Consider the following 26,645-nt stretch of genomic DNA (forward strand, 5'->3'; position numbering starts at 1 on the left):
CTTAAGTCCCACTCAAGAACCCTCTATCCCAGAACCAAAGGAAACCATAAAGACCATTGAGGTTCCTTTGCATGCACTTTTGTAGTGCATGAGTTCTGATGACTACTCATCCTCTGATGAGGATGAAGACACTAGGGAAGAGCAAGTTGCTCTATACCTAGGAGCTCTTATGAAGCTGAATGCCAAGTTATTTGGTACAAGGCCATTGGAGGAAGAAACTCCACTGCTTACCAAAGAACTCCATGCTTTGGTTCAGCAGAGGCTACTTCAGAAACTTCCAGATCCTAGACGCTTTCTGATTCCTTGCACCATAGACACCATGACCTTTGACAAGACTCTGTGTGACTTAGGGTCAAGCATCAACCTCATGCCACTCTCTATAATGGAGAAGCTAGGAATCCTTGAGGTACAAGCCACAAACATCTCACTAGAGATGACAGACAAGGCAATAAAGAAGCCATATGGCTTAGTAGAGGATGTCTTGGTAAAAGTTAAAAACCACTACATCCTTGCAAACTTCATAGTCTTGGATATAGGAGAGGTGACGATGACTCTATCATCATTGGAAGACCTTTCCTAGCCACTGCCAATGCTATCATTGATGTGATTAAGGGAGAAATGGTTCTCCAACTAGGAGAGGACTATATCTTATTCAAGATGTCCAATCTCAATTCTCCCTCTGATAAGAAAGAGATAACTGTGCAACACCTAGTGTTCCAACCCTTTTTTCTGTGCAGAGCTTTACAGAGCCCTCAGACATCAATTTTAAGTTTGGTGTTGGGCAGCCACCAATAAGTTCTAAGCACAAAGGTACTAAGAAGAAAGTACCTAAAGGCTGGAGGGACAAGAAAGTCCCAACTGAAGGTCTCTCACCTGGCATGAGAGTTGTCTTCACTAAGAAACCAGTTCTACCACATACAGTGAGTTGTATCCTTTCTTTAGAGCATGTAGAGCTCATTCATGAGAAGACAGGAAGAAAATTAACTGTAAGGGGCAAAAGACTGAGCCTATACTCACCTCCGTAAGGAGCTAACTGTCAAGCTAGTGACGTTAAAGGAGCGCTTGTTGGGAGGCAACCCAACCTTAATTAATTATTTTTATTTTTTATTTTCTTTTATTTTTATTTTCTTTCAGAGTCATGATCATATGCAGCAGTCAGAATAGAGACAGATTTTCACAGCAGTGAAAATAGAACACTCTGGATGGAGTCTTAAAGTTGAACGCCAGCCAGGGTATCCCTGCTGGGCGTTCAATGCCCCTCGTGGGCAGCATTGCTGGCGTTGAATGCCAGCTAAGGAGCACCCCCTGGGCGTTCAAACGCCAATGCAGAGAAGCACGGAATCTGGATTCCCTAGCCTCTCAGGACCAATGGGTCCCATAGCATCTTCACCTATCCCCACTTACTTTCACACTTCCCTGTAAACCCTAGCCAAATCACATCTATTTCACTTCCCCAAATCCATCATAATTCCCACCAAACCCCACTCACTTCAAAATCAAATTTCCCACCTGTTTCGAGGGTTACCTGAAACTGTAGGTCGATCTCGGATGAGATCTTCTTTGCTTGTCGGAGATGACGTGTCCGGCTGGTGGATAGTGGCCAGAGCTGTCGCGCCCGGCTTGTTGGACTGACAATGCTGCTGATCCTTTATCACCGGAGGGTGGTGGTACCTGCAAGGGACTCCGATGCTTAAGTTAGCAAGGGTATTAAGCAGGTTTTTTAGTAGAATTAGAGTATGAGTTATACTTGGGTGCTCCAGTGTATTTATAATGATGAGGAGTGACCTTTCTGGAAATAAGATAGTTATCTTATCTTATCCTATCTTTTGGGTGAGGTCATCTTATCTTCAAGGGAACCGCCCTTATCTCTATAGGCTTGGGCTGCCTTTGAATTTGGGTCGTGTTCCTCTGTTCAGGCCCTTATTGGGCTTCTCTGGTGATTTGGCCGAGCTCTTTGAGAAGAGGTCGGATAGTCTGACCTGAAGAAGTCGGTTGCCTTGTTGCTCAACATCCCAGGTCGGACAGCTCGACCCATGGTATGAATAGTGCCCCTGCTCGAGTGTGGTCTTCCCTTTGAGGTTGAGTCCTTAGTTTTAGAACTTCGATCCTTCTCTGGTGAAGCCAAACTCGAGCATTTTGTCGATTTCTTCTTTGTAGAGTTCTGCTTTGAATGCGAAACGTTTTTCTTTAAATTTTCATTCTTTTAAAAACGTGCGTCTCCTTGCTTTTGGAATGCGCGAGGGTTTAATAACCTCATTAATTTCTTTTAATGCTCCGTTTGTTTGCCTCCCACGTTCATTTTGAACTTTTCAAAAAAAAAAAACGATTTTCTCTTCTCTGTTTCTTTGTTGTAACTTCCCCCCTTTTCTTTCTACCTTTCTGTTTTGCCTGAGGCTTGCATTTTTGCGTTTCTCTCTGCGACTCCGTTTGGTGATTGTTGGTGCTTTCTTTGCTTTGAAAGGCGATTCCGGATTCTGTCTTGCCGTTTTCAATTTCTTCGAAGCTTTCTCCTTTTTCAGGTTCGTTCTTCTTTCCGCTTCTTTACTTCCTTCATCGTTCTTCCTTTGCATTTATTTCTTGGTAAAGTTTTGATTTTGCTTGAATGTATGTTGGAAAGCTTGAACCTTTTTGCGTCGTCATGCTTGATTGTTGCTGTGATGCATGTTTTTCTGGCTTTCTTTTGACCTTATGTATGCTCTTGGGTGGATTCCCTATTAGTTTTGACACTTTTAGTGCTTTGCATGTTGTTGTTACTTTTCTGATCGTACTTTTGATGAACTACTATTTGCTTTTTAAGAAAGATTGCTCCTTTGATGACTTTCGCCATGGTGGTAGTTTTTGTAGAAGATAACAATTTTCTGGCATCTTGCTTTTTGACTTTCTTTTCATGTTGTTTATTTTCTGGAAGAGGATTTATTTTTCTTCGTCGAGAGTTTTAGGGTGTAGCCTTATAGATTTTTTCTGGGTCCTTATTCTATCCCTGCCTCCAAAGGATGCCCCTAGACTTTGGTGTGTGTCTTGGGGTTTTCCTTTTACTGTTTGCACTGCTCTAATTCGAGTTGTTTTTATTTCGCCCGAGCTATTTTGGTTAGTAATCCCTTTTCTTTTTCTTGTTGTAGGACTAGTTGACCATGTCTTCTCACAAAAATGTTATTGAAACGTCTTCTAAGGTTCCTGAGGGGATGTCTGACTGGTTGGACTCCCTTGTGTTGCTGTGTGTTTCTCTGGCTAACTCTGAATTCTGTACGGAGCTTAGAAAACATCATCGTATTTGTAGTAGTAGAGATCAAGAGAACAACTACGAATTGGTAGCACCTAATCCTGATGAAAGGGTTTGCTTCCCTGTTCCGACCCAAGGGGAGCGTCCCTTTTTTTATGCATATGACTTCTTTTTTAGTCAGATGAACATCACTCTTCCTTTCACTCCTTTTGAGACCGACCTGTTGTGGTCATATAACGTCGCTCCATCTTAGCTTTATCCGAACTCATGGGGATTTATCAAAATTTTTCAATTGTTCTGTCAAGAATTTGATATTAAACCTTCTCAAACTCTTTTTCTGTACCTCTTTGTGTTGACCAAGCCTGGGTCTACCAAAAAGAAAGCTTCTTGAATTTCTTTTAGGTCTGCCCAGGGACACAAAGTTTTTTCCATTTATAATGAGTCTTTCAGGGATTTTAAGAATTATTTTTTTAATATCCGAGCGGTTGAAGGAGCTCATCCTTTCTTTTTGGATGAGAATGGTGAGCTTAGCTTTCCCTTAGAATGGCAGAGGAATGTAGTGGTGTCTAGGTACACCTGGGAGATGTTAGATGAAGTTGAGCAAGCTTTTATAACCATGTTGGAAGAAAACTGGGGGCAGCCTCCCCATATTGATACTAAGAAATTTGTAGGAAACCCCTTACTCCTCCAAGTTGAGTTGGGTAGGGGTTAGCTTCCTTGATATTTGTCGTATTTTATTTATTTTGTCGAGTTCATTCTTCTTATTTTCTGGTTGATAACTTGGTTTTTTTTTGCATATTTTCAGAGATGGTTAAGAATAATGACTCCATGAGGGCCTTTAAAAAGGCGAGGAAGGCTACGGCTGCCCAGAATATCTCGGCTAAGGCGGCTGGGGAAGGATCTTCTCAGGTTCCTCCTAAAAGGCCGATATTGAGCACTTCTGGACCGAGGAAGATGATTTCTACTCCTCAGGTCCACTTGGCTGATCCTCCCCAAGCCTCTGTTGCTACCTCTTCTCCTACTGCCGTCCCTCCTCCAAAAAGACAGAGAAATGTTGAGCCTTTCAATCTGGATGCCCCCGACTTTGACGCTGTCGGGTTTGTTGATAAAAAAATTGCTCCTTATGGTGTTTGAAGAACGAAACTCTAGCGCGATCTAGAATTTTCACAAATAAATTTCCGTTGTAAGTATAGCTTCTAGACCGACAAGAATTCCTTTCTTACAAAAGTTTGGTTGTCACAAGTAACAAAACCCAATAAAATTTATAACCGAAGTATTTAAACCTCGGGTCGTCTTCTCAAGGAATTGCAGGGAAGTATGATTTATTATTGGTTATGGAAAATAGTATTTTTTTGGGTTTTGAAAAGGTTTGAACAAGAGAAATAAATTGCAGGAATTAGAGAATCAATAACTAAGAAAACTCTAGGCAAGGTATGAGAATTTGGAAGTCCTATCCTAGTTATCCTTATCGATGGTGATGAGAATTGAGTTTTAATCCCACTTAGTTAACCTTTACTAAAGCAAAGGAAAGTCAAGTGGACTAATTAGTTTGATCTTCAGGCCAATTCCTAAGAAAGGACTAGAGTTATTGGAATTCAATTCAATTAGCAAAAATAACAATTATCAATCACGATGAATTTGATAACTCAAGAGTCTCCAATTAATCAATTAAAGCCAAGAATATAAAAAGCTAAATAAGAATCATAAATCTGAAATACCTCATTTTATATTAAATAAAGGAAATCCTAACATGAATGGTTCATAAGCCAATTTGGCAACATAAGTAATTAACAAATAAAAGCATTAAAGTATCTGAAAGTAGAAGAGAAATATAAAGTAAAAGGAATATCGAACCTGTGACTAAAGATGAAATGAACTAAACTAATAGAAATCCTAAAATCCTAAATCCTAAGAGAGAAGAGAGAACCTCTCTCTCTCTAAAAACTACATCTAATCCTAAAATTATGAATTATGAATGTATGTTATATGAAGTGTTGGATGCATTCCCCCACTTTATAGCCTCTAATCTGTGTTTTATGGGCCAAAAACTGGGTCAAAAACAGCCCAAAAATCACCCCCAGCATATTCCGGTACGTACAGGTCGTGGGAAAGTGACGCGGAAGCGTCGTCCACGCGTTTGCGTGGATTGTGTTTCTGTCAGGTCACGCATCCGCGTGATCCACACGTTTGCGTTGCCTGGCTTCGGGAAAACTATGGCAAATTATATATTGTTGCGAAGCCCCGGATGTTAGCTTTCCGACGCAACTAGAACCGTGTCATTCGGACCTCTGTAGCTCAAGTTATGACCATTTTAGTGCGAGAGGGTCAGGCTGATAGCTTTGGTAATTCCTTCAGTTTCTTGTATTCCTTCCACTTTTGCATGCTTCTTTTCCATCCTCTAAGCCATTCCTTCCCTGTGATCTCTGAAAACACTTAACACACATATCAAGGCATCGAATGATAATAAGAGATGATTAAAATACACAAATTAAAGACTCTAGAGAGCAAGTTTTCAATCATAGAACAAAATCAGGAAGGAAAACGTAAACTCATGCAAATAGTATGAATAAGTGGGTAAAGAGTTGATAAAAACCACTCAATTGAGCACAAAATAAACCATAAAATTGTGGTTTATCAACCTCCCCACACTTAAACATTAGCATGTCCTCATGCTAAGCTCAAGAGAAGCTATAAAGGGGTGAAGTGGAATGGTAAGGAATATGAAATGCAACCTATCTATGTGAATGCAACTACATGCAAAATGTTTCTAAGCTCTTTAAGACAGACACAAATCAGATTTCACTAATTCAAATTATACAATGAAAGACAAGTAAACTTGTAAGAAGATAGCTCATGAGAGCAGGAGACATAGAATCAAGCATTGAACCCTTACTAGTAGTGTATATCACTCTAATTCTCACGTGTCTAGGGTCAATCCACTCTACTTCTCCTCTAGTCATGCTTTCTAAACTTTGTTCTTCATCTAACCAATCAACAAATATTTAGCATATCAATGCAAACATCATGAGGTCTTTTCAAGGTTGTAATAGGGCTAAGGTAAAGGTAAGGATGCATGTATGGCCAAGTGAGCTAAAATATGAATCTTTGACTAGCCGAAGTTCTCACCTAACATACACATACTCTTTATGTAACTCTAAAATCATGCCTAGCTACCCAAAATTCCCACTTTTGTATAATTCCCATACTCATGTACCAAATTTTCTTTAATTTTTATCACATGTGCATTGATTTTTTCATTAACTTAACTTTGCATTGGGGTAATTTTGTCCCTTTATTTATTTACTTATTTATTAAATATTTTTTTTTGGATTTTCTTCTCTATTTTATTTTTGAACATGAAAATAAACATAGCTTATCAATGCACAATGATTTTTAATTTTTATAGTTTCACATGAGTAGGCACCCAAATTTCCATTATTTTATCATGACACATTCCCTTATTAACCCTTGTTCCCACAATTCTCCCATACTTAATTAACACACAAATTTCTATCTTAAGCTAACTGATGAGCGGATAATTTATACGCTTTTTGGCATTATTTTTAGTACATTTTTAGTAGGATCTAGTTACTTTTAGGGATGTTTTTATTAGTTTTTATGTTAAATTCACATTTCTGGACTTTACTATGAGTTTGTGTGTTTTTCTATGATTTCAGGTATTTTCTGGCTGAAATTGAGAGACTTGAGCAAAAATCAGATTCAGAGGTTGAAGAAGGACTGCAGATGCTGTTGGATTCTGACCTCCCTGCACTCAAAGTGGATTTTCTGGAGCTACAGAACTCCAAATGGCGCGCTTCCAATTGCGTTGAAAAGTAGACATCCAGGGCTTTCCAGAAATATATAATAGTTCATACTTTGCCCGAGTTTAGACGACGCAAACTGGCGTTGAGCACCAGTTCTATGTTGTAGTCTGGCGTCCAGCGCCAGAAACAAGTTGCAAAGTGGAGTTCAATGCCAGAAACATGTTACAAACTGGCGTTCAACTCCAAGAATGACCTTTGCACGTGTAAACTTCAAGCTCAGCCCAAGCACACATCAAGTGGGCCCCAAAAGTGGATTTCTGCATCATTTACTTATCTCTGTAAACCCTAGTAACTAGTTTAGTATAAATAGGACTTTTTACTATTGTATTTACATCTTTAGTTTCATCTTTAGATCACGTTTGGGGGCTGGCCATTCGGCTATGCCTGAACCTTTCACTTATGTATTTTTCAACGGTAGAGTTTCTACACACCATAGATTAAGGTGTGGAGCTCTGCTGTTCCTCAAAGATTAATGCAAAGTACTACTGTTTTTCTATTCAATTCAACTTATTCCACTTCTAAGATATTCATTCGCACTTCAATATGATGGATGTGATGATCGTGACAGTCATCATCATTCTCAACTTATGAACGCGTGCCTGACAACCACTTCCGTTCTACCTTAGATTGAATGGATATCTCTTGGATATCTAATACAGGGGACCGAGTCCGAGTTATTAGTGTCTTCGTGGTATAAGTTAGAACCCATGGATGGCCATTCCTGAGATCCGAAAAGTCTAAACCTTGTCTGTGGTATTCCGAGTAGGATCTGGGAAGGGATGGCTATGACGAGTTTCAAACTCGTGAGTGCTGGGCGTAGTGACAGACGCAAAAGGATCAATGGATCCTATTCCAGTATGATCGAGAACCGACAGATGATTAGCTGTGCCGTGACAGAGCATTTGGACCATTTTCACAGGAGGATGGGATGTAGCCATTGACAACGTTGATGCCCTACATAAAGCGTGCCATGGAAAGGAGTAGGATTCATTGGATGAAGACAGCAGGAAAGCAGAGATCATAGGAATGAAAGCATCTCTATACGCTTATCTGAAATTCTCACCAATGATTTACATAAGTATTTCTATCTTTATTTTCTATTTATTTATTATTATTATTCGAAAACTCCATAACCATTTGATATCCGCCTGACTGAGATTTACAAGATGACTATAGCTTGCTTCATACCAACAATCTCCGTGGGATCGACCCTTACTCACATAAGGTTTATTACTTGGATGACCCAGTACACTTGCTGGTTAGTTGTATCGAAATTGTGACAAATTCTGAATTAAGATTAGAGCACCAAGTTTTTGGAGCCATTACCAGGGATCACGATTTCGTGCACCATGTTTTTGGCGCCGTTGCCGGGGATTGTTCGAGTTTGGACAACTAACGGTTCATCTTGTTGCTCAGATTAGGTAACTTTATTTTAATTTTAAGTTTTTGTTTTTATTCTTTTAATTTTCAAAAAAAATTTCCAAAAAAAAAATTTTTTTAATTTATGTTCTTCAAAATTTTTAAGAATGAATTCTAGAGTTTCATGAAGCATGTTGAAGCCTGGATGGCTGTAAAGCCATGTCTAAATTCATTTAGACTGAGGCTTCCAAATCATCATTACAAGAGCAAGCTAGTTGTTGCTAATCAAATTTGTTATTGTATGACTGATTTGTATCTTCTGAAGCTTGGCTGGCCATTGGCCATGTCTAGTGTTTTGGACCGGAGCTTTCATTGAAAGCTTGGCTGGCTAGTAAGCCATGTCTAATTCCTGGACTGAAGCTTTAGACTAAGAGTGCAAGATTCCTGGAATTCATATTAAAAATTTTGGAATCCTTATTTTTATTTTTCAAATAATTTTCGGAAAATACCAAAAAAAATTCATAAAATCAAAAAAATCAAAAATAATTTTGTGTTTCTTGTTTGAGTCTTGAGTCAAATTTTAAGTTTGGTGTCAATTGCATACTCATCTTGCATTTTTCGAAAATTGCACCCATGCATTGCATTCATCATGATCTTCAAGTTGTTCTTGATGAACTTTCTTGTTTGATCTTCATATTATATTGTTTTATGTTGTAAGGTGTTTTTCATATGCATTCTTGCATCCATAGTATCTAAACATGAAATATTTCTAAGTTTGGTGTCTTGCATGTTTTCTTTGCATATAAAAATTTTCAAAAATAAGTTCTTGGTGTTCATCTTGACATTCAAAGTGTTCTTGGTGTTCATCTTGACATTCATAGTGTTCTTGCATGCATCACATGTTTTGATCCAAAATTTTCATGCATTGAGTCAATTTTGTGTTTTTCTCTTTCCTTATTAAAATTCAAAAATCAAAAAAATATCTTTCCCTTTTTCACTCATAAATTTTCGAAAATTTGAGTTGACTTTTTCAAAACTTTTTAAAATTTAGTTGTTTCTTATGAGTCAAATCAAATTTTCAATTTAAAAATCCTATCTTTTTCAAAATCTTTTTCAAAAATCAAATCTTTTTCATTGTTCTTATTTATTTTTGAAAATTTTAAAAATATTTTTCAAAAATATTTTCTTAATTTTATCTTAATATTTTCGAAAATATTATCAACAATTAATGTTTTGATTCAAAAATTTCAAGTTTGTTACTTGCTTGTTAAGAAAGATTCAAACTTTAAGTTCTAGAATCATATCTTGTGATTACTTGTGAGTCAAGTCATTAATTTTGATTTTAAAATTCAAATCTTTTTCAAAACTAATTTTAGTCATATCTTTCTATCATATCTTTTTAAATAATATCTTTTTCAAAAAAAAATTTAAAATATATTTTCTAAACTTCTTATCTTCTTATCTTTTCAAAATTGATTTTCAAATCTTTTTCAACTAACTAATTGACTTTTTGTTTGTTTCTTATCTTTTTTAAAACCACTTAACTACTCTTCCCTCTCTAATTTTCGAAAATACCTCCCTCTTTTTCAAAAATTCTTTTTAATTAATTAATTGTTCTAAATTTTAATTTTTATTTTTATTTTCCCTTTAATTTTTGAAAATCATCAACTCCTTTTCAAAAATTATTTTTGAAAACTTCTCTCTCATCTTCTTCTATTTATTTAATTACTTACTAACACTTCTCTTCATCTCATATCTCTGCTCCTATCCTCACCCTTGTGTTTGGATTATCCATTCTTCTTTACATTACATTCTTTTCTTCTTCTACTCACACAAAGGAATCTCTATACTGTGACATAAAAGATTCCATATTTTCTTTTCTGCTTTTTCTTCTATTTCATATGAGCAGGAGCAAGGACAAAAATATTCTTGTTGAAGCAGATCCTGAACCTGAAAGGACTCTGAAAAGGAAACTAAGAGAAGCTAAAATACAACAATCCAGAGACAACCTTACAGGAATTTTCGAACAGGAAGAGGAGATGGCAGTCGAAAATAATAATAATGCAAGGAGGATGCTTGGTGACTTTACTGCACCTAATTCCAATTTACATGGAAGAAGCATCTCCATCCCTGCCATTGGAGCAAACAACTTTGAGCTGAAACCTCAATTAGTTTCTCTGATGCAGCAGAACTGCAAGTTTTATGGACTTCCATCCGAAGATCTTTTTCAGTTCTTAACTGAATTCTTGCAGATCTGTGATACTGTTAAGACCAATAGGGTTGATCCTGAGGTCTACAGGCTAATGCTTTTCCCATTTGCTGTAAGAGACAGAGCTAGAGTGTGGTTGGACTTTCAACCCAAAGATAGCCTGAACTCTTGGGATAAGCTGGTCACGACTTTCTTAGCCAAGTTCTTCCCTCCTCAAAAGCTGAGTAAGCTTAGAGTGGATGTTCAAACCTTCAGACAAAAAGAAGGTGAATCCCTCTATGAAGCTTGGGAGAGATATAAGCAACTGACCAAAAAGTGTCCTTCTGACATGCTTTCAGAATGGACCATCCTAGATATATTCTATGATGGTCTGTCTGAATTAGCTAAGATGTCATTGGATACTTCTGCAGGTGGATCCATTCACCTAAAGAAAATGCCTGCAAAAGCTCAAGAACTCATTGACATGGTTGCTAATAACCAGTTCATGTACACTTCTGAGAGGAATCCTGTGAGTAATGGGACGCCTCAGAAGAAGGGAGTTCTTGAAATTGATACTCTGAATGCCATATTGGCTCAGAATAAAATATTGACTCAGCAAGTCAATATGATTTCCCAGAGTCTGAATGGAATGCAAGCTGCATCCAACAGTACTCAAGAAGCATCTTCTGAAGAAGAAGCTTATGATCCTGAGAACCCTGCAATAGCAGAGGTGAATTACATGGGTGAACCCTATGGAAACACCTATAATCCCTCATGGAGAAATTACCCAAATCTCTCATGGAAGGATCAACAAAAGCCTCAACAAGGCTTTAATAATGGTGGAAGAAACAGGTTTAGCAATAGCAAGCCTTTTCCATCATCCACTCAGCAAAAGACAGAGAGTTCTGAGCAGAATCCATCTAGCTTGGCAAATATAGTCTCTGATCTATCTAAGGCCACTTTAAGTTTCATGAATGAAACAAGGTCCTCCATTAGAAATTTGGAAGCACAAGTGGGCCAGCTGAGTAAAAGGATCACTGAAACCCCTCCTAGTACTCTCCCAAGCAATACAGAAGAAAACCCAAAAGGAGAGTGCAAGGCCATTGAATTGATCATCATGGCCGAACCTACAAGGGAGGGAGAGGACGTGAATCCCAGTGAAGAAGACCTCCTGGGACGTCTAGTGATCAACAAGGAGTTTCTCTTTGAGGAACCAAAGAACTCTGAGGCTCATCTAGAGACCATAGAGATTCTATTGAACCTCCTTATGCCCTTCATGAGCTCTGATGAGTATTCTTCTTCTGAAGAGAATGAGGATGTTACTGAAGAGCAAGTTGCCAAGTAACTTGGTGCAATCATAAAGCTGAATGCCAAATTATTTGGTAATGAGACTTGGGAAGATGAACCTCCCTTGCTCATCAATGAACTGAGTGATCTGGATCAACTGACATTGCCTCAGAAGAAACAGGAACCTGGAAAGTTCTTAATACCTTGTACCATAGGCACCATGACTTTTGAGAAGGCTCTGTGTGACCTTGGGTCAGGGATAAACCTCATGCCCCTCTTTGTAATGGAGAAACTGGGAATCTTTGAGGTGCAAGCTACCAGAATCTCATTAGAGATGGCAGACAACTCAAATAAACAGGCTTATGGACAAGTAGATGACGTGCTAGTAAAGGTTGCAGGTCTTTACATCCCTGCTAATTTCATAATCCTAGATATTGGGAAGGATGAGGATGAATGCATCATCCTTGGAAGACCTTTCCTAGTCACAGCAGGAGCTGTGATAGATGTTAACAGAGGTGAATTAGTCCTTCAATTAAATGGGGACTCCCTTGTGTTTAAAGCACAAGGTTATCATCCTGTAAACATGGAAAAGAGGCACGATAAGCTTCTCTCAGTACAGTGTCAAATAAAGCCCCCACAGTCAAACTCTAAGTTTGGTGTTGGGAGTCTATAAAATTGACCCGATCACCTGTGTGGCTCCGTGAGAGCCCACTGTCAAGCTATTGACATTAAAGAAGCGCTTGTTGGGAGGCAACACAATTTTTATTTATCTAATTTTATTTTTATTTTTATTATTCTTTCATGTTTTATTAGGTTCATGATCATGTGGAGTCACAAAATAATTACAAAAATTAAAAACAGAATCAAAAACAGCAGAAGGAAAATCACACCCTGGAGGAAGGACTTACTGGCGTTTAAACGCCAGTAAGGAGCATCTGGCTGGCGTTCAACGCCAGAACAGAGCATAGAGCTGGCGCTGAACGCCAGAAACAAGCATAAAACTGGCGTTCAATGCCAGAAACATGCTACATCTGGGCGTTGAACGCCCAGAACAAGCATCAATTCGGCGTTTAAACGCCAGAATTGCATGCAAAGGTGTTTTACATGCCTAATTGGTGCAGGGATGTAAATCCTTGATACCTCAAGATCTGTGGACCCCACAGGATCATCTCAGCATCTGTGGACCCCACAGGATCCCCACATACCTCCACTCACCTTACCTCCTCATAATCCTATATCACCTTTTCCCAAGAACCCTTCACCAATCACCTCTAATTCCCCTCCAAAACTATCATAATCATACACCCACCTACACCCACCCACTCAAAATTTAAACCATCACTCCCTCCTTTTCACACATCATAACCACCTTAAACTCCCAGTGGCCGAACCCTTCCCACACCTCCATCTCCTCCATTTCTTCTTCTTCTCATCCTTCCTTTCTTCTTTTGCTCGAGGACGAGCAAACATTCTAAGTTTGGTGTGGAAAAAGCATTGCTTTTTTATTTTTCCATAACCATTGATGGCACCTAAGGCCAGAGAAACCTCTAGAAAGAGAAAATAGAAGACAAAAGCTTCCACCTCCAAGTCATAGGAGATGGAGAGATTCATCTCAAGGGTCTATAGCTCAGTGGTAGAACATTTGACTGCAAATCAAGAGATCCCTAAGATACCTCAGGGGATGCATTTTCCTCCACACAATTATTGGGGATAACTAAGGGTGGAACATCAAGATCACTCCATCATCCTCCATGAAATTAGAGAAGATCAAAGAACAATCAGGGAGGAGCAACAAAGACAAGGAAGAGACATAGAAGAGCTCAAGGACATCATTGGTTCCTCAAGAAGGAAACGCCACCATCACTAAGGTGGACTCATTCCTTGTTCTTAAATTTTCTGTTTTTCGTTTTCTTATATTAAATGTTTATCTATGTTTGTATCTTTATTACATGATCATTAGTGTCTAAGTGTTTATGCCTTAAAGTAGTGAATATGAATCCATCACCTCTCTTAAATGAAAAATGTTTTAAAAACAAAAGAACAAGAAGTACATGGTTTCAAATTCATCCTTGAAACTAGTTTAATTATTTTAATGTGGTGACAATACTTTTTGTTTTCTGAATGAATGCTTGAACAGTGCATATGTCTTTTGAAGTTGTTGTTTATGAATGTTAAATATGTTAGCTCTTGAAAGAATGATGACAAGGAGACATGTTATTTGATAATCTGAAAAATCATAAAAATGATTCTTGAAGCAAGAAAAAGCAGTGAATACAAAGCTTGCAGAAAAAAAAATGTGAAAAAAATAGCGAAAAAAAAGAAAAAGCAAGCAGAAAAAGCCAAAAGCTCTTAAAACCAAAAGGCAAGAGCAAAAAGCCAATAGCCCCTAAAACCAAAAGGAAAGGGTAATAAAAAGGATCCCAAGGCTTTGAGCATCAGTGGATAGGAGGGCCTAAAGGAATAAAATCCTGGCCTAAGCGGCTAAACTAAGCTGTCCCTAACCATGTGCTTGTGGCGTGAAGGTGTCAAGTGAAAACTTGAGACTGAGCGGTTAAAGTCAAGGTCCAAAGCAAAAGAAGAGTGTGCTTAAGAACCCTGGACACCTCTAATTGGGGACTTTGCAAAGCTGAGTCACAATCTGAAAAGGTTCACACAGTTATGTGTTTGTGGCATTTATGTATCCGGTGGTAATACTGGAAAACAAAGTGCTTAGGGCCACGGCCAAGACTCATAAAGTAGCTGTGTTCAAGAATGAACATACTGAACTAGGAGAATCAATAACACTATCTGAACTCTGAGTTCCTATAGATGCCAATCATTCTAAACCTCAATGGATAAAGTAAGATGCCAAAACTATTCAAGAGGCAAAAAGCTACAAGTCCCGCTCATCTGATTGGAGCTATGTTTCATTGATATTTTGGAATTTATAGTATATTCTCTTCTTTTTATCCAATTTGATTTTCAGTTGCTTGGGGACAAGCAACAATTTAAGTTTGGTGTTGTGATGAGCGGATAATTTATACGCTTTTTGGCATTGTTTTTAGTATGTTTTTAGTAGGATCTAGTTACTTTTAGGGATGTTTTTATTAGTTTTTATGTTAAATTCACATTTCTGGACTTTACTATGAGTTTGTGTATTTTTTCTGTGATTTCAGGTATTTTCTGGCTGAAATTGAGGGACTTGAGCAAAAATCAGATTCAAAGGTTGAAGAAGGACTGCAGATGTTGTTGGATTCTGACCTCCCTGCACTCAAAGTGAATTTTCTGGAGCTACAGAACTTCAAATGGCGCGCTTCCAATCGCTTTGGAAAGTAGACATTCAGGGCTTTCCAGAAATATATAATAGTTCATACTTTGTCCGAGTTTAGACGACGCAAACTGGTGTTGAACGCCAGTTCCATGTTGCAGTCTGGCGTCCAGCGCCAGAAACAAGTTGCAAAGTGGAGTTCAACGCCAGAAACACGTTACAAACTGGCATTCAACTCCAAGAATGACCTCTGCACGTGTAAACTTCAAGCTCAGCCCAAGCACACACCAAGTGGGCCCCGAAAGTAGATTTCTGCATCATTTACTTATCTCTGTAAACCCCAGTAACTAGTTTAATATAAATAGGACTTTTTACTATTGTATTTACATCTTTAGTTTCATCTTTAGATCACATTTGGGGGCTGGCCATTTGGCCATGCCTGAACCTTTCACTTATGTATTTTTCAACGGTAGAGTTTCTACACACCATAGATTAAGGTGTGGAGCTCTACTGTTCCTCAAAGATTAATGCAAAGTACTACTATTTTTCTATTCAATTCAACTTATTCCGCTTCTAAGATATTCATTCGCACTTCAATATGATGGATGTGATGATCGTGACAATCATCATCATTCTCAACTTATGAATGCGTGCCTGACAACCACTTCCGTTCTACCTTAGATTGAATGGATATCTCTTGGATATCTAATATAGGGGACCGAGTCCGAGTTATTAGTGTCTTCGTGGTATAAGTTAGAACCCATGGATGGCCATTCCTGAGATCCGGAAAGTCTAAACCTTGTCTGTGGTATTCTGAGTAGGATCTAGGAAGGGATGGCTGTGACGAGCTTCAAACTCGCGAGTGCTGGGCATAGTGACAGACGCAAAAAGATCAATGGATCCTATTCCAGTATGATCGAGAACCGACAGATGATTAGCCGTGCCGTGACAGAGCATTTGGACCATTTTCACAGGAGGATGGGATGTAGCCATTGACAACGGTGATGCCCTACATAAAGCTTGCCATGGAAAGGAGTAGGATTGATTGGATGAAGACAGCAGGAAAGCAGAGATCAGAGGAACGAAAGCATCTCTATACGCTTATCTGAAATTCTCACCAATGATTTACATAAGTATTTCTATCTTTATTTTCTGTTTATTTATTATTATTATTCGAAAACTCCATAACCATTTGATATCCGCCTGACTGAGATTTACAAGATGACTATAGCTTGCTTCATACCAACAATCTCCGTGGGATCAACCCTTACTCACGTAAGGTTTATTACTTGGACGACCCAGTGCACTTGCTGGTTAGTTGTACGAAGTTGTGAAACAGATATAAGATCATGAACATGCGTATTGAGTTTTTAGCGCTGTTACCAAGGAATGGAATGATCACGATTTCGCACACCACTAACCAAAGATTCAATTGGAATATTTAATTGTTTTTCCGCTTAAGGCTAGTAATGTGGTAAAACATAGAACAAATGGGATTAAAAGGCTCAAAGTGGTTGACAAAGGTAATTGAAAGGGTAGGCTTATTTGGGATAAGTGAGGTAATAATCAAATAATGGCCTCAATCATATGCAAGCATGTAAATACACTAAATAGTGGACATATAGAATGGAACAAAGCAAAGATTGCAATCATAAAAAAGAAAACACACAAGAATAAAATATTTATGGTTAAATAATGTAACCATATAAATAAGCTCAAAATCTCACAGGTTGTGTGTTCTTAGCTATAATTCATGTTCCAAATACAACTTCAAACAAGTTTTAACATAAAAATTTTTCAATTTAAATTAGTGAAATTTTTCAAAAATAGAGTCCTAAAAAGAAATTTATTACTTTAACCAAGTAGTAACTAAATGCATAAAATCAAACAAAAATGCAATTAAACATGTAAATACAACAACGAACTAATAAAGAAAATAAGACATTGGTGTTGAGAAGGAAATAACTAACCCATGGAAGTCGGTATCGACCTCCCCACACTTTAAAGATTGCACCGTCCTCGGTGCATGCTGAGATGTACAAGTGGACGGGTTGCTACAACTGATGCTTGTAGATAAAGGCGCCTTAGCTGGAGGTCTCTTGGTTCCTCTCCGTGTCAGTGTCTTGTCAGTGGCCTTCTCTTTTCCTTTCTTGGTACCCATGCCTAAGGAAGAAGAAAAAGGAAGAGTGTGAAATATAGAAAACTAAGACCGGAAGGGAGGAAATTCCAAGTGATAAGGAATGCCAAAGGAAAGATGATAGCCCAACTACATGGTAGCTACAACATGTAGGGAAGACAACAATAAAGATAAAAAAGGGCAATTCAAAATAATTAAATGCAAGAGGATAAAAGCATGCAAATAATAGGCATGAGAGGCATACCTCAAGCATCAAGTAATAAATGTGCCAAATTAAAGAGCATGTGTAATGATGACAATATTGAATGATAATCCCAAATACATGTGGAGCACAAGTATTGTGAAAAAGAGGTATACAAGTGAAAGAGTAAAATAAAATAAGATTCAAAATGCCATAAAAGCTTTTTTACAAACACTGGGTGTGCAAGTTAAAATAAGGATGAAAATAATGTAATCCAAATGCATATGAGAGCCATAAGTAAATGTCAATTGTCAAATCTCTCCTCAGAATAGCCACATGCTCAAATAAAATAAGGTACTATCCAAATAAAACTCAAACACCAACATAAAAATGCATGAAAAAGAATTGAAAAAGAAACCAAAAGCAATTAAGCTAAGATGAAATTGAGAAGAAAAAAGAACAAATAAATGCATTAAATTAAAGGGATAGAAGAGTAGAGGGGGAGAAGAAAAGAAAGAAAGAAGAAAGAAATTAGGATTTGGGGAAGAAAAGATAAGATATCTTGGCTGATATGGATAAGTTGTGCGTCGCATATATCGCGGACGCGTGGGTCACGCGGTCGCGTGGTGTGCGATAAGGTCAGGTGACGCGGATTCGTGGGTCACGCGATCGCGTGGCCTGATTTGTGCGATTGGCGCGAGTGCAGCCTCGCGTTCGTGGAACTCTCTGTTCGAAACTCTTTTTGCCAAATTTTTGGGTGACGCACTCACGTGGTTGACGCGATCGCGTGGATGGCCATTTTCGAAAAGCGATGCAAACGCGTCGAGCACGCGTTCGTGTGGGAGGGCTTGGGCTTCTAGCACGAGTCCAGCCCCATTCCAGCCCAACATACTGCCATACACCCCTTTACGTCGATTTTACAAAGCCACGCGTTTGCGTGGGTGACGCGGACGCGTGGGCATATTTGTGCCTAAGGCACGCCTCCAGCCACGCTCTCGCGTGACTCTCTGTTCACTTTTCTTTTCTTCCTAATGCACTTGTGACGCGGACGCGTCAGCGACACTTACGCGTCGTGTGCAAAATTTTTTTTTTAAATGCACAATGCAGAATGCAGTATGCAGATGTTATGAATAATTCCAGGTTCAATGAAATAAAATAAAATTCAAAAACAAACAAAACTAAATAAAATTATAGTTGAAAAAAGGAACGATCATACCATGGTGGGTTGTCTCCCACCTAGCACTTTTAGTTAAAGTTCTTAAGTTGGAGATTTGCTCCCTGTTATGGTGGCTTGTGCTTGAATTCATCCAAAAATCTCCACCAATGTTTGGAATTCCAGTAGCCTCCGGGATCCCAAACTAGGCGCAGAAAGCCTTCAAGTAAGTTAAAGCAAGTGACAAGGCCCCAAGAGTGTTGATTGCCAAAATGAATTCTGGGGTCCCAAATCTTGCTTTTGCACCCGTCTTCTTGTTGATCATTATGATTCCATCCGGGTAGCAAGCAATCTGAATTCTCACTAAAGCGGCCAAACAACTTCCTAGACCCATTCAGTTGAGCTTTACACCAACCCTTGCATTTAAACTTTGAGCACACAACCATGTTGAACCTTGCTTGACGAATCCTACCACTAACCATCTCCCTCTTACTCTTAAAGCCACAAAGAGCTCTAAGCTGACCATCTATTTCAAGCAAAGCATATTCAAGTGAGCTAATTAAGCTTAGAGATGAGAGATTTACCCACTTGAATGAAGGGATGGATGGTGATGGCTTTGGGGGAGAGGTCTCCAGCAACCTTGGCAAGGTGATTTCCAGCTCCATTCCCTTGGGCTCTTCTTTGACAACTTCCACCTCTTTGCAAGCTTCTTAAATTTCAACCTCTTCCTCTTGGTAGATTTCTTCCGATTCAATCTCTTCTTCATTACTTACCAAGGGCATGGGAGGTTGTGCTTCTTCTTCTTTGATCTCCATGTCTAGTCCAATGAGAGATGATTCAATTGTAGATAAGAATTCATTAATGATTGAATCCATCTCTTGATCATCCCCTTCAAAGTCTTCAACCAAGCTATGCCTTGGAGGTTGTACACCCTCCTCAACATCAATTTCAAACTCCTTAGAAGGGGGCTCTATGACTTGAGTTTCCCATGGAGGTTCCGCATTTCCCAAGTCTTCAACTACTTCTTCCTCTTCAATGATCATGGCTTCCTCCAATTGTTCCAATACAAAGTCGTGCTGCTCACTGTTTACCGGAGTTTCTAGTGCCTCCTTCATGCTACGTTCTTCAGTAGATTCTCCACATGAAACCGTGGGGGTTCCTTGAGTGCTCAGATGTTGGGAAGCTAATTGATTTACTACCTCGGTTAAGGCAGTCGCTAATTCCAGTACATTCCTTTTCATCCTCGCTTGCCCTTGAAGAAGACCACGAAGGATGTCATCCATTGGAGATTGGGGTGGATATGAGGGTTCATTATTTTAGAGAAAGGGTTCATAATAGGAAGGTGGTTCTTCTTGATAAGGATATGGAGATGGTGAATATTGAGGTGGTGGTTCTGGGTGTGGTTCATATGGTGGTTGGTGTGGTGGATATAGGTTAGGGTCATATGGTGGTGTTTGGTGGTAAGGGACTTGTGAGTATGGTGGTCCAGAGTTGTTTGAGGAGATAGTTCATAAGCATATGGCGGGACTTGTTGGTAACTACAAGGAGGTCCACCATAGTCATCATTTTGGTATGCATCATAGAATGGTTATTGGTTATAGTGCATTGGAGGGGGTTGTTGCCAAGAGGGTTGATCAAATCCTTGTGGCTCCTCCCATCTTTGATTCTTCCAACCTTGATGCCTATTTTCATTATAGTTTCCATCCTTACAACAACATTGGAACCAAACTTAAAGCGATGGGGGTGAGAACTCATAATAGCAAATAAAAATTAAAAACGAAAATAAAAACAAATTTAAATTAAAAGGTTATTGAAATTAAAATTTTGAATTTGAAAATTAAATTTTAAATTTTGAATTTTTAAATTTTGAATTTTGAATTTTGAAATTTTGAAATTTGAAATTTGAATTTTAAATATTGAAATTTGAAATAAGATAAGGTTTTGAAAAAGATATGATTTTTGAAAAAGATTTGAATTTTGAAATTTAAAACTAAGATAAGATAAGATAAAAATTTTAAAATAGAAATCTGAAAATTTTTTTTATGCAAATTTCGAAAATTCAATTAAAATAAAGAGAAAATATATTTTTGAATTAAATGAGGAAAGAGAAAAACAATAAAATGACACCAAATATAAAATTTTTAGATCAAAACGAAGAGAACAACTAAGAACAACTTGAAGGTCAAGATGAACACGAAGAACAAATTTTTGAAAAATTTTTAATACTAAATAAAAACCAATAACCTCTTAATTTATGAAAAAGTAAAAATAAAAACAAAAATAAAAACAAATAAACAAGTAAAAAGAAAATATTTACAATAACTAATAATAAGGCACACGTTTGCAATTTCCCGGCAACGGCGCCATTTTGACGAACTGGATTCTCGCGTGATCTAGAATTTTCACAAATAAATTCCCGTTGTTAGTATAGCTTTTAGACCGACAAGAATTCCTTTCTTACAAAAGTTTGGTTGTCACAAGTAACAAAACCCAATAAAATTTATAACCGAAGAATTTAAACCTTGGGTCGTCTTCTCAAGGAATTGCAGAGAAGTATGATTTATTATTGGTTATGGAAAACAATATTTTTTTGGGTTTTGAAAAGGTTTGAACAAGAGAAATAAATTGCAGGAATTAGTGAATCAATAACTAAGAAAACTCTAGGCAAGGTATGAGAATTTGGAAGTCCTATCCTAGTTATCCTTATCGATGGTGATGATAATTGAGTTTTAATCCCACTTAGTTAACCTTTACTAAAGCAAAGGAAAGTCAAGTGGACTAATTAGTTTGATCTTCAGGTCCTAGCCAATTCCTAAGAAAGGACTAGAGTTATTGGAATTCAATTCAATTAGCAAAAATAACAATTATCAATCACGATGAGTTTGATAACTCAAGAGTCTCCAATTAATCAATTAAAGCCAAGAATATAAAAAGCTAAATAAGAATCATAAATCTGAAATACCTCAGTTTATATTAAATAAAGGAAATCCTAACATGAATGGTTCATAAGCCAATTTGGCAACATAAGTAATTAACAAATAAAAGCATTAAAGTATCTGAAAGTAGAAGAGAAATATAAAGTAAAAGGAATATTGAACCTGTGACTAAAGATGAAATGAACTAAACAAATAGAAATCCTAAAATCCTAAATCCTAAGAGAGAGGAGAGAACCTCTTTCTCTCTAAAAACTACATCTAATCCTAAAATTATTAATTATGAATGTATGTTATATGAAGTGTTGGATGCATTCCCCCACTGGGTCAAAAACAGCCCAGAAATCACTCCCAGCGTATTCTGGTACGTACAGGTCACGGGAAAGTGACGCGGAAGCGTCGTCCACGCGTTTGCGTGGATTGCGTTTCTGCCAAGTCATGCGTCCGCGTGATCCACGCGTTCGCATCACTTGGCTTCGGGGAAACTATGGCAAATTATATATTGTTGCGAAGCCCCGGATGTTAGCTTTCCAACGCAACTAGGACCATGTCATTTGGACCTCTGTAGCTCAAGTTATGACCGCTTTAGTGCGAGAGGGTCAGGCTGACAGCTTTGGCAATTCCTTCAGTTTCTTGTATTCCTTCCACTTTTGCAGGCTTCCTTTCCATCCTCTAAGCCATTCCTGCCCTGTAATCTCTAAAAACACTTAACACACATATCAAGGCATCGAATGATAATAAGAGATGATTAAAATACATAAATTAAAGACTCTAGAAAGCAAGTTTTCAATCATAGAACAAAATCAGGAAGGAAAACGTAAACTCATGCAAATAGTATGAATAAGTGGGTAAAGAGTTGATAAAAACCACTCAATTGAGCATAAGATAAACCATAAAATATTAGTTTATCAGTGTTGTTCCTACTGACGATGTATCCATTCTTCGTCATTTGGACTTCATTACCCGGAGCAGTATAAAAATGGCACACATGGAGGCAGCGTTATTTCGGACTGCCCAGGATGTTCCAGTTCACGCGACAAAGGCTTTTATGGAGGAGGCCAAGTCAGAATATGACAGGATCAAGGGGTTAAAAAAGGAGCTCGAAGTGAAGGTGGCTAAGCTGGAAAAAGAGTTGGAGGGTAAAAAGACTAGAGTTGTTGCTTCGGCGGCCTCTGCAAAGTTGGCTGAGGACACAGCGTTGAAGCATAAGGAGAGCTATGTCACCACATATAGGGAGATGATGGATCTCAGGGAGAGTTTAGAGTCTGTTCGAGCTGATTATGCCGAACTTCAAGGTCATCTTGTAGGCAGTGTTAATGCTGCTTATGAGAAAGGAGCAGGTTCGAGTTCTTGCACCCGAGCTTGAGCTTACTCTTTTCAGCTTGGACAACATTGTGAAGGATGGTAAAATTGTCCCTGATGATCCTGATGATGATGATGATGTCGAGCCTCCTTCTGTGCCTGCCGCCAAAGTCTCTGTTGCGCCAACTTTTTCAACTCCTGCAGTTGGTCATCCCGAGTCGGATCCTGATTGTCAGATCCTGAATCGGGATGATGGGACGGTAGATGTGGTGCCTCTTCAAACTCGTCCTTCTTCACCCCGGGATGCTGCAACTGGGAACACTTTGGATCCTCTATGATTATTCTGGATATTTTGTATATAGCCTGACTTGTGGGCTTTGAACTCTTTTATTCTGTAATTTTGTGGCTTCTGACTGTGGATATCTTTTAGTTGCTTTTCTGTTAGCAACTCTGTTTTTGGAAAAACAAAGTAGCTTTTCAGGCTCTTGGTGTCGACTTTAGGTGGCCTCTTGAGTCTTGTTATTATTATAACTTGTTTCTTTCGTAATATGCTTGTCTGCGCCTATCTGACACGTTCTAGGTTTTTGTGAGTGTTGGAACCTTGTTGTCCGACCTCTTTTGATTGCCTTCGTACTTTCATACTTGTAGCTTGAATCTTTTGAGATCGTGGATTTATGGGTCCAACTTGCATGCCTTCTGTTGGCCGACTTCTTCATTTCGGCCTGAAGTTATTTCTAGTAATCCATTTTGTTTGGACCTTTTGTTAGTTCTCTTTTTGATGGATTACTTTCTGGTAATTGGTTGGAAGCCAACTTCATTATGTCGGTCCTTTCTAAGTTATTTCTAGTAATCCATTTATTTGGACTTTTGTTCAGTCTCTTCTTTATGGAATACTTTTATAACTTTTTGGTTTCGGGCCAACTTCTTCACGTTGGTCCCTTCTAAGTTATTTCTAGTAATCCTCTTTTTTGGACCTCTGTCAGGTCTCTTTTAGGGATTACTTTTTATAACTTTTTGGTTTCGGGCCGTCTTCTTCACGTTGGTCCCTTCTATGTTATTTCTAGTAATCATCTTTTTTGGACCTCTGTCAGGTCTCTTTTAGGGATTACTTTTCATAACTTTTTGGTTTTGGGCCGACTTCTTCATGTCGGTCCCTTCTAAGTTATTTCTAGTAATCCTCTTTTTTGGACCTCTGTCAGGTCTCTTTTAGGGATTACTTTTTATAACTTTTTGGTTTCGGGCCGACTTCTTCACGTTGGTTCCTTCTAAGTTATTTCTATCAATCCTCTTTTTTGGACCTCTGTCAGATCTTTTTTAGGGATTACTTTTTATAACTTTTTGGTTTTGGGCCAACTTCTTCATGTCGGTCCCTTCTAAGTTATTTCTAGTAATCCTCTTTTTTGGACCTCTGTCAGGTCTCTTTTAGGGATTACTTTTTATAACTTTTTGGTTTTGGGCCGACTTCTTTATGTCGGTCCCTTCTAAGTTATTTCTAGTAATCCTCCTTTTTAGGGCTGGCCAGGCCTCTTTCCAGGGATTTACTTTTTTATAACTTTGGTTATTGTGGTCGACTGGTCCGTCTTCTTTTACGTCGGCCAGTCTTTAAGTTATTTTTAGCAACCCATTTTATTATGACCTCGTCAGGTCCTTTCTATGGATCACCTTTGATAACTTCTTGCATTATTCTGTTTTGGTCGCCTTTTCATCTTTGCCGATTTCATAGAAATTGGATTTGATCCCCGTTGGTCGACCTTTTGATGAATTTGGTTTTCATCTTTGTTGGTCTTTACCGTGATCGTGCAGTGAATTTGATTTTCACTTTCTACCGATCTGTAGCTTTATAATTAGGCGATGAATTTTTGCGTTTCAGATTAATGCGTCTTGATAAAGGATTTATGGGAAATCTGAAAAACTTTATTCAAAATAGAAAATATGCAAATATATACATGTGGGAGTTTTACTCCTTTAAGTTAGGTATTTTACGAATCTTGGCTTGGCGCCTCATTAAAAAACCTTTTCAGGAAAAAGAGTGCACCTTATCCTAAGATCCTTATTACCTCTAACTATAATACCTTCGTAGGTTGCAAGCGTGCCATCACCTGGGAAGCTCTCGCCCTTCGAGTTCGGACAGCTTGTAGTAGCCCTTTCCAAGTACTTCTATGACTCGATAGGATCTTTCCAGTTTGCTGCCAACTTTCCTTCTCCAGATCGAGTTATTTCGATATCATTTCGGATTAGGATGAGGTCGTTCTCGGCAAAACCTCGTGGCACTACTTTTTGATTGTATCTTAAAGCCATCCATCGTTTTAATGCTTCTTCCCTGATCCGAGCTCTTTCTCGGATTTCTGGAAGTAGGTCGAGTTCTTCCCTTTGAAGTTGGGAATTGGCCTCTTCATTGTAGTGGATCACTCTGGGTGACCCTACTTCGACCTCCACTGGGATTATTGCCTCCATTCCGTAAGCTAATTGGAAGGGTGATTCCTTTATGGTGGAGTGTGGCATTGTCCGATATGCCTGTAGGACTTGTGGGAGCTCTTCGGCCCAGGCTCCCTTTGCATCCTGTAATCTCCGTTTTAGCCCGGCTAATATGACTTTGTTAGCAGCTTCTGCTTGTCCATTGGCCTGGGGGTGTTCTACGGATGTGAATTGGTGTTTTATGTTTAGATCAGCCACCAACTTTCTGAAGCCTGCATCTGTAAATTGAGTGCCATTGTCTGTGGTTATAGAGTATGGAACCCCAAACCTTGTGACAATGTTTCTATATAGGAATTTTCGACTTCTTTGAGCCGTGGCATTAGCTAGGAGTTCTGCCTCGATCCATTTTGTGAAATAGTCTACCCCACTATGAGGAATTTGACTTGTCCTGATCCTTGAGGGAAGGGTCCGAGAAGATTGAGTCCCTGTTTTGCGAATGGCCAGGGTGAGGTTACGCTAATGAGCTCCTCTGGCGGGGCGATGTGAAAGTTGCCATGTTTCTGACATGGTGAACATGTCTTTACGAATTCTGTTGCTTCTTTTTGTAAGGTCGGCCAATAAAATCCGGCTCAGAGTACTTTCTTGGTGAGTGCCTATGCTCCGAGGTGGTTGCCATAGATGCCACTGTGTACTTCTTCTAAAACTTCTTTTGTATTGGAAGTCGGCACGCATTTTAATAGTGGTGTTGAAATCCCTCTCTTGTATAGAGTATTATTTATGATGGTGTAGTATTGTGCCTCCCGATTTAACCTCTTTGCCTCCTTCTTATCTGTAGGGAGTGTTTCTGTTTTGAGGTAATTAATTATGGGAGTCATCCATCCTTGATCCAGACCTGTTATGGCTAGGATCTTTTCTTCTTCCGAGATTGACGGGTTCTGTAGCATCTCTTGGATGAGGCTTCTATTGTTGCCCCCTGGTTTGGTGCTGGCTAATTTTGAGAGTGCATCAGCTCGAGCATTCTGTTCTCGGGGTATGTGGCGGACCTCATATTCCCCGAGTTGTCCGAGCTGTTCCTTGGTTTTGTCCAAGTACTTTTTCAAGGTGGGATCCTTGGCTTGGTAACTCCCTGCTATTTGTGAAGGGACCACCTGTGAATCGCTGAAGATGATAAGCTTTTGAGCTCCAACCTCCTTAGCTAGCTTCAAACCAGCTAGTAGCGCCTCATACTCAGCTTAGTTGTTTGAGGCAGGAAACCTGAATTTGAGGAAAAGTTCGATTTGGGTTCCCTGGTCGCTTTCAATTATCACACCTGTGCCACTTCCAGTTTTGTTTGAGGAACCGTCTACATAGAGATTCTATTCTGTAGGGATTTTTGGGGTGTCTGTAAATTCTGCGATAA

The 26,645-nt window shown here is 38.7% G+C and overlaps 1 non-coding gene across 1 annotated transcript; it reads right to left on the reverse strand.

Annotated features, from left to right (window-relative positions):
- Positions 1 to 10,838: 10,838 nt before the first annotated feature.
- LOC112753173 (small nucleolar RNA R71) lies at positions 10,839 to 10,946 on the reverse strand. The gene has a single exon (XR_003177569.1). It is a non-coding gene; the product is annotated as a small nucleolar RNA R71 (small nucleolar RNA).
- Between the last annotated feature and the right edge of the window lie 15,699 nt (positions 10,947 to 26,645).

Source organism: Arachis hypogaea, chromosome 15 (assembly GCF_003086295.3).
Source record: "Arachis hypogaea cultivar Tifrunner chromosome 15, arahy.Tifrunner.gnm2.J5K5, whole genome shotgun sequence".
NCBI classification, from domain to species: Eukaryota; Viridiplantae; Streptophyta; class Magnoliopsida; order Fabales; family Fabaceae; genus Arachis; species Arachis hypogaea.